Consider the following 12,435-nt stretch of genomic DNA (forward strand, 5'->3'; position numbering starts at 1 on the left):
CGTTGATATCACGAAGCATGTTTTGTCAATCATATGATGCATGTTTCTTTCCTTTAGCATGTGGCTTTTTCATTTTCATTTTCATATGATGATGTTAGCTAAGTAGCTTTAAAGATATGCATCGATCTCCGTCTCTCCCTTAAAATTTTTCCTCTAAAAGGTCTCAACGCATCCACACAAAGCCCATTCATTAGTGCTGGCCGGGGTGCTGCCAATAAAGATGCAGAAAGAGTTGGGACTGTGTGATGTGGATGGCAAAATCTAGCAGAAACCAGAAAGATCACCTTTTTCTTTTCTACTTCTACGTGCATTTATTTTATAGTCCATGCATGCACTTGATACCTTGTTGGATAAATGACTACAACAATGTTAACACTATCTGCTTGAGTCGTGCGTAGTACTGTCCTAAGAAACTATTTCATGAAATTGAAATATTTTTCAAGAATTAAACAAGCTTTCTTCTATTTATTGTGAACAAGAAAGACAAGCTTTCTTCTTGTTGTAAACTAGAAGGACCAGAACTAGCAAATTAAAACCAGCAGATATATATAAAAAAAAGAAGATGAGAACAGAATTATCAGGAAGATATCAACTAACAAAAAATAAAAGAGAGAGAGAGAGAGAGAGAGAGCAGCTATCAAAAGATATCAACTGAAGCTGCTGGGGTGATTTTCTGAGGAGGGAATGGATCCTATTTATAGATTTTAGAATGAGGTGCAACCCTTCTCACTTCCGGTGTGGACAAAAGACTGCAACTCTTCTCACTTCTCAATGTGGGACAAAGAAAGCAATACTTCTCATTTTTCGATGTGGGACAAAGAATATTTTTTTGAAATACTATATATTTTACAACAATCTCCTTCCTATTTCAAAAAAATTCTTCGGATGGAGGACAAGAAAATAATCTGCTGGATTTATTTGGATGAAATGTAATTCGTTTGGTATCTTTTGGACTATGAACCAAACTTAGATTGATAAAACATGACCTACAGAATTATTGGTGAAATATAAATTTGTATGAACCAATAACTTTTGATGTATGACAGAGATTTTATCAATCACATTACAACCCATAATTTGCTGTTAACGCGGTTTTGCGCCTTTTGGCCGTGCGCCTGCCTGGTTATTCATGAGAACTATAAAGATTTGACCAATGAATCTTATAGGAACGGCCCCACTCCACTCTCATATAGGTGAATTTATCAAGTGTGTATTGCTTTAACTACACCTCCCTAATGGGATATGAATTCATTAAGAGTTTTAACTCATCCTCACAATTACTCAAAGCACTTATCTCTGGAGGGACTTAAATTGAAGTGCTTTACCATCAATATTAACTTGTTATTACCCATATGAACCTACTTCATGGGATCACCAATCACATAGGTTGGGTTACCGTCTCTATTGACAACTTGTTGGTCGAAGTCCCATTTCTTTTGTAGTTTGAAGAATCAATTTTCTTCCTACGGGTTTAGTCAGAGGATCGGCCAAATTCAACTCTGACTTTACATAATCAATGGAAATAATTTCATCTCTAAGCAGCTGCTTTACGACATCATGTCTCAATCTCATGTGTCTACTTTTACAATTATAAGATTTATTTTTTGCAATAGCAATTGCCGCTTGACAATCACAGTGTATAGACACAGGAGGCAACAGTTCCTTAATAGGAGGAATATTAGCTAAGAATTTTCTCAACCAATCTGCCTCAGAGCCAGTCAACTCCAGAGCTATGAACTCCGATTCCATAGTTGACCGAGCAATGATTGTCTGTCTGGCAGACTTCCATGCTACTGCACCACCACCAAGGGTGAACACATAACCACTAGTGGATTTTGTATCATTTGAATCAGAGATCCAATTAGCATCACTGTAACCCTCTAATACAGTGGAAAATCCACTATACAGGATACCAAAATTCATGGTACCTCTCAAATATTTCATTAGTCTGACTAATGCAAATCAATGCTCACGGTTGGGATTATGAGTATATCTACTCAGTCTACATACAGCATAAGCTATATCAGGTCTAGTGAAATTCATCAGATGCATCAGACTCCCAATAATCTGAGCATATTTAGACTGAGCAATTGGGTCACCATTATTTTTCTTTAATTGAGTGTTAGCGTTATAAGGAGTACTCACAGGTGTCACATCATAATTTTTAAACTTCCTAAGAAGTCTCTCTGTATAATGTTCTTGTGACAACATTATACCATCACCTTTCCTTATAATTTTAACACCCAGTATCATTTTGGCTTCACCCAAATCTTTCATATCAAAATTAGAAGACAAAAAATATTTAGTACTATTTACAATATCTAGACTAGTACCAAATATAAGCATGTCATCCACATATAAACTGATTATCACATATTGATCATTTATAATTTTCACATATACACATTTATCCACTTCTACAGACGAGAATCCATCTTTTATCAATACTTGATCAAATTTCTCATGTCATTATTTAGGAGCTTGTTTCAGACCGTAAAGAGATTTAATTAGTTTGCAAACCTTATTTTCTTGCCCAGATACAATACATCCCTCAGGTTGAAACATATAAATTTCTTCTTCTAAATCACCATTTAAAAATGCTGTTTTGACATCCATTTGATGAACAACAAGTTTATGGATAGAAGCTAAAGCAAATAAAACTCGAATAGATGCAATTCTAGTTACTGGTGCAAATGTATCGAAATAGTCAATATTTTGTTTTTGAGAAAATCCTTTTGCTACTAAACGAGCTTTGTACTTTTCTATAGAGCCATTAGAGTTATATTTTCTTTTAAAAATCCATTTGCAACCAATAGGTTTTTCACCAGGAGGTAAGTCTACCAAAATCCAAGTTTTATTTGTCAAGATAGAATCAATTTCAGATTTAATTGCTTCTTTCCAAAATTTTACAATCAGAAGAAGAAATAGCATCGGAGTATGTTAAAGGATCATTATCAATAAGAAAGGTTTGAAAATCATTTCCATATGAAAATTCTTTTCTTGGCCTTTTGCTCCTTCTTAATTCCTCAATTAGAATAATTTCCTTATTTATTTCAACAGGTGCATGAGAAATTTTACTAGACAGTGGAAAAACATGTTCAAAAAATTTGGCATTCTTTGTCTCAATAATTGTATTACAATCCAGCACATCACTTCTTAAAACAAGAAATCTATATGCAGCACTACGTTCAGCATATCCAATAAACATACAATCAGAAGATTTATAACCTAGTTTTCTTTTCTTAGGTTCAGACAACAATACTTTAGCAAGACACCCCCATACTTTCAAATATTTCAAATTAGGTTTATAATTTTTCCATAACTCATAAGGGGTTTTACCAGTTTTCTTATGAGATATCCTATTTTGTAAGTGACACGCAGATAAGATAGCTTCTCCCCATAAATTATCAGGAGCATGAGAACTAACTAACATAGAATTCATCATTTCTTTTAGTGTTCTATTTTTCCTTTCAGCTACTCCATTAGATTCGGGTGAATAAGGAGGTGTCATTTCGTGTATTATGCCTTCATATTCACAAAATTTATCTAAGGCTAAATATTCGCCTCCTCTATCAGACCTAATTCTTTTTATCTTCTTATTAAGTTGATTTTCTACCTCAAACTTATAAGATAAAAAGACATTATGGGTATCATCTTTATTTCTAAGTAAATAAAGTTTAGTATATCTAGAGTAGTCATCTATAAAAGTAACATAATATCTTTTTCCTCCTCTAGTCATAGTTTGTTTCAAATCACCTAAATCTGTGTGGATTAAATTTAATAGTTCAGTTTCTCTTTGAACAGTTATACAAGTCTTCTTTGTCATTTTAGTTTCTGTACATATCTCACATTTGTCCATTTTTTCATTAATACCAGAAATTAGACCACAAGATTGCATTTTCTTTATATAACTCATATTAACATGTCCTAATCTTGCATGCCATAAAGAAATTGAATCAATAATGTAAGCAGAAGAAGAAGCATTCTCATTGATCACATTGGAAATGTTAAGTACAAAAAGTCCCTGGTTACAATAGCCTTTCCCAACAAACACATTATTTCTTGTCATTATAATCTTATCAGATTCGAATGACACTTTCACCCCAACTTTTCCGAGCAAAACTACAGAAACAAGATTTGCCCGAATATTTGGAACATACAGCACATCATTAAGGGCCAAAGTTTTTCCTGAAGAGAGTTTCAAGAACACTTTACCCTTACCAAGAACTTTAGCAGTTCGTGAGTCTCCAAGGTAGACTACTTCTCCATCATCCTCTATTAGAGTATAAGAGGAAAACGCTTCTCGATTTGCACATATGTGCCGAGTAGCTCCAGAGTCTACCACCGACTCTTTCACATTGGCTGCAATGTTTACTTGTGAGATAACTGTAGCAATTATTTCATCTCCTTCGACCAAATTAGCCTTAGAAGGATTACCAGTTGCTTTGTCACCTTTATTATATCTGCACTGAGCAGCATGGTGACTTGGTTTTCCACAACTGTAGCAATTGCCTTTTTTTTTTCTTAAAATTGGGATTCTTTGGTTTGTAGTTGGGATTCCAAGACTTGTTACTTTGGGATTTATTGGCGTACCTTTTGTTGTTGCTTTGTACCAGATTAGCTTTAAATGTCATCTCCTTTATTTTGGTAGCTCTCTACTCCTTCCTGTGTGAATCTTCAATCAGGATATGTTTCACGAGTTCATCAATTGTGTAATTTTCTTCTTTGTGCTTCAGGTTATTTTTGTAGTCGGCTCATGACTCGAGTAGCTTTTCAATTAGCATGCCTGCAGCAAATTTCTCGGGTAGTTTGATCTCTTCATTTTTCAACTCCTCGAGTAACATTTGGTATTCTGTGACCCGAGCTTTCATTTCTTTGTCGTCGGTCATCTGCCATTGATTGTATTTTCCCACAACAAATTTTTGTTTGGTTGCGTCTTCAGCGGTAAACTTCGTTACCAACGCTTCCCAAATTTGTTTGGCTTCTTTGCAGCTACAGAATATGTCAAATAACTCATTAGAAAACGTTTGTAAAATTGTGCGTCGACATACCTTATTGGCATATTGACGTGCACAGGGTATACATATCAATTTAACCTCATTCTAATCAAGTTTTACATTTATAAACTCCTAAACACCCCACACGCGATTTATCGCAAGTATACGAATCGTGAGCGAGTATAGGGTATTAAGGGTCGATCCCACAAGGAAGATTGCAATTACCGGTACTACTAAAGCTTCTCTATTATTTAGACTATCAATGAATTATAACAAATTTTACCTACTCAAATTATACAAAATAACAAATAAAAGCTCCTTAGGTTGTGGTATCCCTAACTACTCATGCAAGTGCTATATTTGGATCATTAATTACTACATTTAGGTTAATTATGGTGTAATTTTCTTATGCATTTGAATCCTACTTTCGTAGTGAATCAATTATACCTATAACTAATCCATACCTATTTTCATGGTTATGAAATTAGCTACAAGTTCATTTCTTCAATGAAATTACATGATATGAATCACTAAAAACCACATAAGTGCACCTCTACTTTCGTGAGTGTACTCCTTATGTTTAGCACTTCTTGAACTAGTGTTAAATCTCAATTTCCATTGCAGAAACAACACCTTAGATAATCATAATTAATGGTACCAGATTAATCATGATTTAAAGAGTCAAAGTGCTAAATAACTTGCTCAAATCATAGCAATCAAATAACCAAATAATAAACACTAACAATCATAGAAAGTTCAACCAAACCCAAGGCTTAAACTTTAGATACACATATTAAACACAAAATCCAGAACTTGTATATTAACTAAACTTGGAATCAAATACAAAAGATAAAGAGTTTGGAAGGAATACAACCCTTGTCACATGAGCTTTCTTCCTTGCCTTCTTCATCCTCCATCTTCATCCTAATCTAGATAATAAACCAGAATGGAAAAGCTACACTACTCTATACTAAGCTAAACTAATACTAGGAAGATGAAAGAGCTACATTTCTGCAGACTCCAAGCTTCTCCCGTAGCTCACTCTCTATTTTTCTGCTATGAACTCCTCCTTTTGCTCTATCTCCTCTCTCTCCTATTTTGCAATGAATTTGGCTATTTAATGATGAAAGGTGGTCAAGAAATGAAGCTTTACACTTTCTCCTTACAGCTGGTAATGTCTCTCACATGTCTAGCATCACATGTGAGTTGGTGGAGGTGCAATTGAGTTTTACGCGTATAAAGCAGCCTTTTCTGACCAGTGATCCGAGCTGCTACAGTGCCTCGGATCCACTAACCCAGAAACAGCCGAGGGTTCGGATGAATAGTGGATCCGAGTGTGGATCACTTGCTCTGTTTTTTTGCCCAACTTCAACCGATCTTTTCTTGATGTTAGAGGCTTAACCAGCTCATGCCTAAAACACGAACGTTGTAGCCTTTTGATTTATCTTTCCAATGCATCAAGAATCACCTCATTTGGATCTGTGTAGGCTGAGATATGACTGAAATACCCTTGCCTGCTCCATGCCTTGTTCCAGTTTCGACCAATAGCAATTGACTCTGTACTTCGGCTTTTTGACCTGGAAAACCTTCAAACTGGATTCGGATGTCTTCACCAAAGTTGTAGATCTATCTCTTATCTTCAAATGGGTTCAAGAATCATCCCAATCCGATCATTGTAGCTCAAGTTATAGCCGAAATACGAAAATGTGTCAAAACTGTCAAAATACACAAAATCCAAGTAAAAAGTGATAAAAACCTCATTTAATCACTTAAAAGCATTTTTCACCAATTATAGCCAAAATGATTCATATTCTTCCAATAATATAACCAAAGTGACTAAAAATAATATAAAATGTCATACAATTATTACGCAAATTAGTCACTTATCAAACTCCCCCACACTTAAATCATTGCTTGTCCTCAAGCAATTCACACATAATCAAATGCAATGATTCAAGAGGTGAAACAATATATGCACTTTGTCCAATTTAATTCCTCAAAACTTGGAAAATAATCATTATACAATTATTCAATTTACACTAAATACTCATAATATCAAGTAAAGGAAAGATAATTATACCCTAAATTCAACAAGTTAAACTTAATCTCTTACCCTAACTTAATTTTACAAATAAGCAAATCACATAGTCAATTTATAGCTTTCCTCCTCCTATAATCATCTTTTTCTCAAAATTCTATAACTAAGAGGGATTTATTCACACAAATTTTACTTAAATAGTGAGAATGTCTTTTTACGCGAAAATCGACACTTTTAGGTGAAGATCCCCGGTTACTCAACATTTCACTTATTCAAGTTGCTATGCATACTCTTAATTCAAGTACCTTTTTACGCGAATGTCGACATTTGTTGATGCCAACCCCCGGTTACTCGGTACATGAATCATTGGAGTAGAACAATTTTTATTTACTTTCTCTTTTTTTTTTCTTTTTCAGAAATAAAGGACAATAAATAGATAACCCCTCTTAGAAAATATATAAGAATAATCAAAGGAGGAATATAACCTTTATCGACTATATCAATCACTTACTTGCAAAATTAAGTAAAGAGAAGAAATCTCATTAAACATGTAAAATTATAGGCATAATTTTCCTCACTTTACCAAATATACTTTCTAAAATGTAAAAATTCTAATTGCATAATACTATTTCCAAGTTAAATGAGGACTAAACCTTCCAACATACATATAAAGTTTCAACAATTGGAAGAATATAAACATTTAAAGTTGGAACAAATTAGCCCTTTTTGAATGAAAATACAAAAATTTGAAGAACTTTTGGGCCATAGTGAAATATTGGAAAAGATTTTAGAAAATTTTTTTACAGAGTTTCTCCTTATAAATGGATGAAAACTCTGTGCCAACAAATCCAATTTCAAGCAAATTATCCACATGGCAAATAGTTCAAACATAATTCCAACATTTCTAAGCATTTAAATCCACAAAATATCATCACATGGCAAGTAAATGCAAGTTTAATATTTTCCTCCCCCACACTTAAACTTCACATTGTCCTTAATGTGAGAAAGGAAAAATAACGAAAATAAGAGAAAGTCATACTCCCCTAATGAACTTGCGCTATCCGAATCCATGGCAATGTGATGAATTTCCAACTTTACTTGAAAGAATGGAGACTTCAATTAATGCACCTTGAAAAAAAAACAAAAATACAATTCTTAAGAATAAAAGCTTGAAGCTCGAATTTTTTCTGATTGCAGAAGTGGATCCGAGGCCTTGGATCCATACGGATCCGAGCTCGGATCAAGAAGCTCGAAGTTTTTCTCTGATTGCAGAAGTGGATCCGAGGCCTTGGATCCATATGGATCCGAGGCCTTGGATCCATTGAATCTGCACTTATTGCAGAATTTTTGCAATTTTCAGTTTGACCTCAATTCTTCAAAATACACCCTAGATCATTTCTATGTCAAAATAAACCATTCACGCACATGTAAAATGATCTAAACATGCATTCTAAACCTCTTTAATGCATCAAAAACCATAATTACTGAATTTGAGGTATTGAGATCTTTGATCAAACTTCGCCTTTTTCATCTCATTTGGTCACTTTTGCATTTTTTTCCAAAACCTACAAATGAAAAATAACAAAATAACTCAAACTCATACTTTAAACATAAAATCACTCCAAAGTAACACCAACTTAAACAAGTATTGGGTTGCCTCCCAATAAGCGCTTCTTTAAAGTCAATAGCTTGACTATTTCACCTCATTTTTCAAGGAGGTTTAGTTAACGAATAATCCACCATTTTAGGCCTTGGTGGATCATTGTAAGGTGACTTAATAGAAAAAGCCACATGATCTAATGATGTGAGAGATGGAAGTGACTTACATATTCTAAGTGTTTCATAGATATTATCTTGAATATATACCACTTGAGAACTTACCAAAGGAAATGTCATGAGAATATCTTGGGCAGGAATACCTTTAGAACCTATACTTTCAATGCACTCCTCAAGAGGGGTGAAAATTGAGCCATTAAAACTCACCTCTTGAGGTTCAAAGTTAGTTCCACAGATATTATCATATGAAATGGATATTTGCTCATTAAAACACTCTTGAGATTCATCATTTTCATCAAAATGCAACCCATTTTCACATACAACATTCCCACCATTCATGCTAGGATCATTTTGTACATTATTAGAGGAAATAACTTCACATAATGCACTCAATTGCTCATGTATTCGACCAAAGTGAGAAGCTAATTCATCTATTCTTTCCTCAATCCTATCAAAACGGTCGAAAGTCATATTAGCTAATTTTTCTATAGCTAACTCCCAAGATGGCTTAGAATCGTTAGCTACTTTTTCTATTGCCAACTCCCAAGATGGTTTTGATTCATATTGGACACATTCAGATTGGTAATCATAAAAATATGAAGAATTACTATAAGTAAATTGATTATCCCAACCATAAGCAGGAGAATTTCTCCAATTAGCACTATATTGATCAAAACAAGGATTGTAATGCTCTAATTCATAATAGTAATCCACATTTTGTACTTGCATACATGTATTAGTAGCATGATAACCTCCACACAAGTCACAAATCACATGATAAGAATTAAAAGCATTAACATTCCTCCCTTGCTCAATTTCATGCTTAATTGTGTCCATTTGAACTTGTAACTTAATTACATCAAATTTTGCCTTTAGGCACCTTAAACCATCTTCAAAAGACATACATTCAGTAAATTCTTGGTTACCTCTGTTGAAGGAGCTTTGCACTTGGTAACCATCCATTGTCAAACCTCCATTTCTCAAGCATTGTCCTCCCCTATTTTCTACTCTCCTTGATCCCCTAAACATGCTCTCAAAGTAGCTCAAAAACAAGTTTAGTCAAGAAGAATAGATGACTTTAAACATACAAAAACAAGACATTAAACATAAAAGACTCAACAAGACTCAAAACAAACAAGACACTTAACCAACAAAAACAAGTGAAATTGTCTAAATTAATAAAGTTGCTTTTCACACCGATATTGCCAAATCTTCCCCGGCAACGGCGCCAAAAACTTGACGTGCGCAGGGTATACATATCAATTTAACCTCATTCTAATCAAGTTTTACATTTATAAACTCCTAAACACCCCACACGCGATTTATCGCAAGTATACGAATCGTGAGCGAGTATAGGGTATTAAGGGTCGATCCCACAAGGAAGATTGCAATTACCGGTACTACTAAAGCTTCTCTATTATTTAGACTATCAATGAATTATAACAAATTTTACCTACTCAAATTATACAAAATCACAAATAAAAGCTCCTTAGGTTGTGGTATCCCTAACTACTCATGCAAGTGCTATATTTGGATCATTGAATACTATATCTAGGCTAGTTATGGTGTAATTTCCTTAAACATGTGAAACCTACTTTCGTAGTGAATCAACTATACTCATAACTAATCCATACCTATTTTCATGGTTATGAAATTAGCTACAAGTTCATTTCTTCAATGAAATTACATGAAATGAATCACTAAAAACCACATAAGTGCACCTCTACTTTCGTGAGTGTACTCCCTATGTTTAGCACTTCTTGAACTAGTGTTAAATCTCAATTTTCATTGTAGAAATAACACCTTAAATAATCATAATTAATGGTACCAGATTAATCATGATTTCAAGAGCCAAAGTGCTAAATAACTTGCTCAAATCATAGCAATCAAATAGCCAAATAATAAACACTAACAATCATAGAAAGTTCAACCAAACCCAAGGCTTAAACTTTAGATACACATATTAAACACAAAATTCAGAACTTGTATATTAACTAAACTTGGAATCAAATACAAAAGATAAAGAGTTTGGAAGGAATACAACCCTTGTCACATGAGCTTTCTTCCTTGCCTTCTTCATCCTCCATCTTCATCCTAATCTAGATAATAAACCAGAATGGAAAAGCTACACTACTCTATACTAAGCTAAACTAATACTAGGAAGATGAAAGAGCTACATTTCTGCAGACTCCAAGCTTCTCCCGTAGCTCACTCTCTATTTTTCTGCTATGAACTCCTCCTTTTGCTCTATCTCCTCTCTCTCCTATTTTGCAATGAATTTGGCTATTTAATGATGAAAGGTGGTCAAGAAATGAAGCTTTACACTTTCTCCTTACAGCTGGTAATGTCTCTCACATGTCTAGCATCACATGTGAGTTGGTGGAGGTGCAATTGAGTTTTATGCGTATAAAGCAGCCTTTTCTGACCAGTGATCCGAGCTGCTACAGTGCCTCGGATCCACTAACCCAGAAACAGCCGAGGGTTCGGATGAATAGTGGATCCGAGTGTGGATCACTTGCTCTGTTTTTTTGCCCAACTTCAACCGATCTTTTCTTGATGTTAGAGGCTTAACCAGCTCATGCCTAAAACACGAACGTTGTAGCCTTTTGATTTATCTTTCCAATGCATCAAGAATCACCTCATTTGGATCTGTGTAGGCTGAGATATGACTGAAATACCCTTGCCTGCTCCATGCCTTGTTCCAGTTTCGACCAATAGCAATTGACTCTGTACTTCGGCTTTTTGACCTGGAAAACCTTCAAACTGGATTCAGATGTCTTCACCAAAGTTGTAGATCTATCTCTTATCTTCAAATGGGTTCAAGAATCATCCCAATCCGATCATTGTAGCTCAAGTTATAGCCGAAATACGAAAATGTGTCAAAACTGTCAAAATACACAAAATCCAAGTAAAAAGTGATAAAAACCTCATTTAATCACTTAAAAGCATTTTTCACCAATTATAGCCAAAATGATTCATATTCTTCCAATAATATAACCAAAGTGACTAAAAATAATATAAAATGTCATACAATTATTACGTAAATTAGTCACTTATCACATATTGCCATGACTCTTGTATCTTGACATCTACGGTGGCAGCAGGTTGAGATTCTGTCAGTGCATAGGCCACTCCATGTATGTTGAATAGAGAGTAGACACGTTCTTGCCACCTTTTGAAGTTTTCATCAACAAAAACCTCAATTCTAGAGACGTCAGGAAATGGTTTCGCAAAAGGTAGTGCGACTGCGACTGCTGCGGAGGATGGTTGTGGGGTGTTAACACTGTCGGAGGCCATAGTTTCTTAGATTGTTGGATAAATGGCTACAACAATGTTAACACTATCTGCTTGAGTCGTGCGTAACACTGTCCTAAGAAACTATTTCATGAAATTGAAATGTTTCCCAAGAATTAAACAAGCCTTCTTCTATTTATTGCGAACAAGAAAGACAAGCTTTCTTCTTGTTGCAAACTAGAAGGACCATAACTAGCAAATTAAAACCAGCAGATATATATATATATAAAAAAAAGATGAGAACAGAATTATCAGAAAGATATCAACTAACAAAAAATAAAAGAGAGAGAGAGAGAGAGCAGCTATCAAAAGATATCAACTGAAGCTGCT

Source organism: Coffea eugenioides, chromosome 3 (genome assembly GCF_003713205.1).
Source record: "Coffea eugenioides isolate CCC68of chromosome 3, Ceug_1.0, whole genome shotgun sequence".
In the NCBI taxonomy this organism is placed as follows: domain Eukaryota; kingdom Viridiplantae; phylum Streptophyta; class Magnoliopsida; order Gentianales; family Rubiaceae; genus Coffea; species Coffea eugenioides.